Genomic DNA, 6,387 nt, shown 5'->3' with positions numbered 1-6,387 from the left:
GTTCAATTATCACATAATTAGCTCAGTTAGGTCAAAAAATAGCACAAGAACCTTGGTTAGCTCATAACTTAGCGTATCTTCCTCCATAATAAAATAGTAACCTCAAAATAAGAGAAGTAATCATCTTCACCTTCTTCTTCTTTTTCTCCTACTTCTTCTAGTCTTATCCTTCTCCTCCTTGTAGTTTTATTCTTCAAAATGACATACTAAGCTAATTCGCATCCGAAATGACATAATTATATAATTTACTTCATTTGTGGAATAATTAGCTTAGTTAGGTAAAAAATAGCACAAGAACCTTGGTTAGCTCATAACTTAGCATATCTTCCTCCAAAATGACATAATAAACTCAAAATAAGATAAGTAATCATCTTCACCTTCTCTTCTTTTTCTCCTCCTTCTAGTCCTCTCATTCTATTCCTTCTTCTTGTAGTTTAATTCTCCAAAATGACATACTGAGCTAATTATCCTCTAAGATGACATAATTAGCTTATTTAGTTGATTTATGACATAATTAGTTCAGTTAGGTCAAAAATAGCACAAGAACCTTGGTTAGCTCATAACTTAACGTATCATCCTCCAAAATGACATAATAAGCTCAAAATAAGATAAGTAATCATCTTCACCTTCTTCCTCTCCTGCTTCTATTTTTTCTCCTACTTCTTCTAGTCTTATCCTTCTCCTCCTCCTCCTCCTCCTCCTCCTCCTTCTTCTTCTTCTAGTTTTATTATCCAAAATGACATACTGAGCTAATTATCCTCCAAAATGACATAATAAGCTCAAAATAAGGTAAGTAATCATCTTCCCCTTCTTCATTTCTTCGTCCTTCTTCTAGTCTCCTCCTTCTACACCTTCTTCGTCTTCCAGTTTTATTCTCCAAAATGACATACTTAGCGAATTATCCTCTAAAACGACATAATTAGGTTATTTAGTTCAGTTATGACATAATTAGTTCAGTTAGGTAAAAAATAGCACAAGAACCCTCGTTAGCTAACTTAGTGTATCTTCCTCTAAAATGATATAGTAAGCTCAAAATAAGATAAGTAATCATATTGACCATCTTCCTCTCCTACTTTGTCTTTTTCTCCTTGTGGGGACCCCGACTTATGGGTCGAGATCGCCGAATGAACGTGCTCAGTGGTCCTAGAGATCAATGCTCACTAAACACACAGAAACCGAATAACAAGAGTCTTACATTCATACATACCGTTTATACAATAAATGACACTTGCGATCAAGTCTTGCATATATAGGGCCTTGAGGGCCAACACACGAAACTTGACCAATGGCGAAAATATTGGTCGAAAGCGTGAACCCATGCCATCAGCCTTAACCTACAGGCATTCTCACTAGGAAGCGTCCTAGCTCGCAGGAACGTCACCAAGGTGCTCTTTACCATTTCTTGTTCTCTCATACCTAGTCAATGAAATAACAAGTGGCAAGACTATGAGTACTTTGAATGTACTCGCAAACAACCAATGATGTTGATAATGCAGCATGTATGATAACAAGTAATATGCAATATTGGTGGATAGGAGCTTAACTGTAAGCTAGATGGTATTTAGAAGAACAAGTTACAGATAGCGACATATCTGTTGTGGGCTGAACACTTCGGGTTCACTGGATATGCCAAGTCACAAAACTTGTTCATATCAACTCATTAAAATAACACCATTAAACACAAACACTCGTTTTATGCGGAAATGATTGGACGTAGTTTAAGCAGGATTACCCAACTATCCTTGACCGTGGACACGACTATTCGAATAGTCTTACACTCTATAGAGGTTGTACGCTGTACCCACGAGATCCGGGGAACTTCTGTGTCATCCACGACTCGCGGTATATAACATACCCGAGGTAAGTACACGATCAATGCCTTTCCCCTTATGATACTAGACAAAGAGTTCCACTCGATTGGTACCCAGCTCACATGATGTACATCTTACGAACACAAACTCTGGATAGTATCATCCATGCGGGGACCAACGGTGTGCCCGAAACACGTAAAATCGGCATAGTCGTCCTACCTGGCACAACCCCGTGATGAGACTGAGCACATATCACTCCTGCCACTAGTAATGTGGCTCTTTGCTAGCACCGATCAAAGTAATCAACAAAGCCACGTCCCATAAAGGGGTAACATGGTCGCACATGTATGGTTGGGATGATCGACACATCAAAAATCTATTCCCATTTCTGAAACCACTCACACCAAAATATACCCCGTGCACCACTTCTTCACAAGTGGCCACCTAACTCATCATCACCCTCGGGCATTAGTGGCACCCGATGGTTTTTTATATAAACCTTTGACATTTACCATCACCATGCTCATGATTCTACTATTCTTAGCTCTACTTGTCAACATGATATTAGCGTGATCCTCATAGGTGGTAGGATCATGCTCAAATGCAAGTGCTCTGGAGGAGCCATCGAAAACATCATATCGATGATTTACCGAATATTCATGATCATATGCAACGGGAATAATAGCTTTACTAGCATGAAATATAATATTTTCTCAGACATGGTCAAAGCGTTGTTTTCATTTGCTCTCATAAGTTCTCGGGGTCTTCGAGGTCTTCCAATCCAACTCCGAGTACTCCGTCTACTCGGTCAACTATCGTCGGAAACAATCACAGTAAGCCACACAATAAGCAGAAGTAAAGGTGCTACGTAAATGGAAGTTTTATTTTTCTTGGTCCTCTCTGGTCATAAGAAAAATACCTGAAGCTTGCTATAGGAGATTTGGATCATCATGCAATTTTGAATGGATGAAAGGAAGAAAAGGTCATCCTTATAGAAGCCTACAGAAAATATTATGATAAAAATGAGTGGAGGCACTCATTAAACACAACATGGTTTTAGAAACATTTAGGAAGTTGTTTCACTGGATTTGGAGGTGATATTAATATACTAGGGATTTTGTAAGATTGGGTTAATAGCAAAAGGGAGCTATTTATTGTTTTGCAACAGAAATAAGCCATACAAAAATGTTGACCAAGGCTTCAAAAATAGGATATGATATTTGAAGGCTCTGGAATTTGGATTCACTCCATTTGGAGTTGGTTTGAAAGATATAGGAATTATGAAAGGTGAGGCTAGGAGTATTCAAATCTGTATTTGAATAATAACATAATAGAGAGGATGTCTAGAAAAATGTGCAAGGCACATGTTTGCATAGCCCTTGATTTTAGGAACAAGCAGGATTCTGAATCATAAATTTTGGAGCTTAGATGATTTTGTTAGAGATTTTTGAAGTTTCAAAGAAAAAGAAAAGCAAAAAAAGGGGCTACCAGGGGGGTTATAACACGCTCGGGCGCTAGATAGACTGGTGGGCCAGCCCAGTGGCTCACCCTGGCCGGCGGAGAGGCCACACTGACGGCGTATTCGCCTTGGTGCGCCTTCACTGCAGGGAGGCCGAGTCCGACGTGGGGCGCCTCGACTTAAACTGTTGGGCCCTTCTTTCACCTCCCGCCAAGTCGAGGCGAAACAAGGGATGTGGGGAAGGGCCGTGCTGGTGCTCGCCCCCGGCGATACCGGCCGCCCCCGATGGTTATCCGGCCACTGGCGTGATCAGGGCGACAGGGCACCCATTTGGGGGTGTTGCCCACACCATGGGGCCGCGAGGGGCTTGGGATGTTGGCTGCGGTGGGGCCAGCGTCGGCGGTTGAGGAGGAGGGAGCTACGGCCATTGGAAGAGAGGGGAGAGAGGAGAGAGGAGGCCGCGGAGGTGCAGGGTCCACCGTGGAGCGGAGAGAGAGGGAGCTCACGAGGTTGCTGGGAGGGAGGAGGAGATGAGTGGAGCCAGAGAGGCTCGGGGGAGAGGAGATAAGAGAGGGGGACGGAGAGAGAGAACTCCGGAGCACCTCGGAACTCGCTGGCATGGGGGAAGACATGCTTCCCTGGGCACTTTGGAGGCAAGCCAATGTCGGGGAAGGCTTGGACCATTCAAGGGGAGGTCCCATGGGATGCTTAGACAGGTTTCAATTGCTTGAAACGGCCTGGAAGATGAAGACAAGGTGCAGAGCACCGTTTCTGCACGCCAGGGACGTGGTCACCATGGCCACTCATGCCTACAGTAGCCTTTTGACCAGTCAAGGATGTCCTATAGGTAGCGTACACATGCAGGAAGGAGACTCTGGAGTTTGGTTGCATCTAGGGCTGGTTAGGTGGGGTTTTAAGTGACGTCAAGTTTTCAACAGCAAACTTAGAGCTAAGGAAAGGGGTTTGCACAAAAAGGGAATTGAGGTGAAACCTTATTTACTAGTCTTATTCATGGAAGGACTACAATAATGCCAATAATGCCAAGTTTGAGCTCACACAGAGGTGGGTAGCTAGTACTTGCTGTACAAAGCTACATTCCAGGCAGAAATCCACTTGTAGATGTGATGCTCATTTTTCCTACATGAGCATGCCATCTCTTGGTTTGAAATAACGCATTGGGATGCTAGGGACCCTCTGGAAAGAGGTGGGGGTTTGGCTTAAACAGGAGTGGGACAAGAGGGGTAAAAATGGTGACCCAAGGGTAAAAATGAGAGGTAGCTACATGGAGCCTCTCTCCAATAGTTGACCAGAGGTCATGGCAATGCTACTAGAGGTTAAATGTAACTATATAGAGGTGTAGTCGAAATTTTAGATCAAGGGTAAATGTGGAAGGGGCCAAAGTAGTCACTTTGGTGAGTGCATACAAGGTGTTTGATGAGTGTTAGGGATAACAAATGGACTTCAATGGACATGACACTTAACAGGATCAAATAATAGATGAAAATAAGCTTGGACACCAAGTTTGGGATTTTGTGGAGAAAGTTTCCAATGTATACTTGGAAAACACATGAAATGGGCAGGAATGGCCTTATGGTTACAAAATTATTCAAATTAATTCCCACAAATCCAATATTTGGTGTTAGGGCATTGTTTCAGCATTAAAGCATGCCCAAGAAGTCTAGGGTCAATTGGAGAAACTTAACAATGTAAAGTTTCCCAATGTCAGAAATCAAGACAGAGGGTTTTGAGGGGCTTGGGACAAGTTCTTCTATTATCCTTGATGCACCACTTGTTGTGGATGCATTATTGGAGTATCAGAACATGTTCACCAAATTTGAGCACAATTGGAGACACTTGACTATGAAGAGTTGCTAAAATTTGGATATGGACACATAGGCTTTTAGAATAATTAGGGGAATCAAATCAACTTGGATTGAGGTGAAACTTGGCAAGATCATCACATATATCATATGTGACATGCTAGAATTTTACAGGAAGTTATTGAGAATATTTCTTATAGAAATATTCCAAAAGCTTGAAATAGCCAGGAAGGGTTTTGAAGGGGTTTTCCCAATATTTCGAGCATAACCATGTGTTGAAACTCATATATATGTAATATATGTGTCCACTGAGTTTCCCTAAATTTTCTCAAATATTTTCAAAGCAATAAAAATAACTTTTCTTCATAAGAGACTATTTCTGGCCTCATAGGAAGGCATTTAAATAAAATAGTAAAATAAACTTTGAAATAATAATATTGTGGTTTTGGGAAGTAATTTTGATAATGGGTTTTAAATAAAATATTTGGGTCAAAATAACTTCCCTAATTTGAGGACTTTTAGTACAAACCCCAACCGAGGGGTTTTGAAAGCTTAAATCAAAGAAATGCTTTTTGGTGAAAAAATATTTTGTAAAAATAGTGTTTGGTCCTACACACATGGCATGGTCATTAGGCAAGGGTTTGGGTCAAGGAGCGGAGTTTGGAGAATAGCAGGAGCTTTGGACTCAAACACAAGCAATAAGCAAGCAAGCAACATCACATCAAGCATCACAATCATAAAAATTCTAATTGGTCCTAATTTTTGAGAAAAGTCAAATAAGCGAGTTGAGTTAAACACAGGGTGTTACAGACCTTACCCCTTAAGAAAATCTCGTCCATGAGATTTCTAGGCTAGGTGCTGGACAGATAGAAAATCTTTGAGTTGGAGGAAGTCTTCACGTCCCCATGTTGCTGTTGTGGTCTTGAAGTTCTTGATGATACAACTTTGAATGCTCCACTCGTGCTTGCATGACCGTGAGCGGTTTCTCACGATAAGTTAGGCTTGACTGATGGTCGAGGGCTTGGTGAACTAAGTTTGTGCGATATCCTGGCTTGCAAGTGCATTCCAAGGCCGGAATACGTGGCAAGATAGTGTGTCTAGGTTCTGGTCTCGGGGCTGCTCATGTCGGTTAGTGACATCTAGATGTCTCGTGTTAGAACATATGTTCAAGGTCTTCGCGTAGCTCCCTACCGACTGGGAAGTCCTTGACTCCCTTAAGGCAGGCAAGCTATAGTCGCAGATGGTCTTCATCCTCGAGGGTGTTATAGTGGTCTTAGAAGGGTTCTCATGAAGGGGT

The sequence above is a fragment of the Hordeum vulgare genome, chromosome 3H (genome assembly GCF_904849725.1).
Source record: "Hordeum vulgare subsp. vulgare chromosome 3H, MorexV3_pseudomolecules_assembly, whole genome shotgun sequence".
NCBI classification, from domain to species: domain Eukaryota; kingdom Viridiplantae; phylum Streptophyta; class Magnoliopsida; order Poales; family Poaceae; genus Hordeum; species Hordeum vulgare.
The sequence above is the reverse complement of the archived record's forward strand: the minus strand, read 5'-3'. Positions refer to the sequence as shown.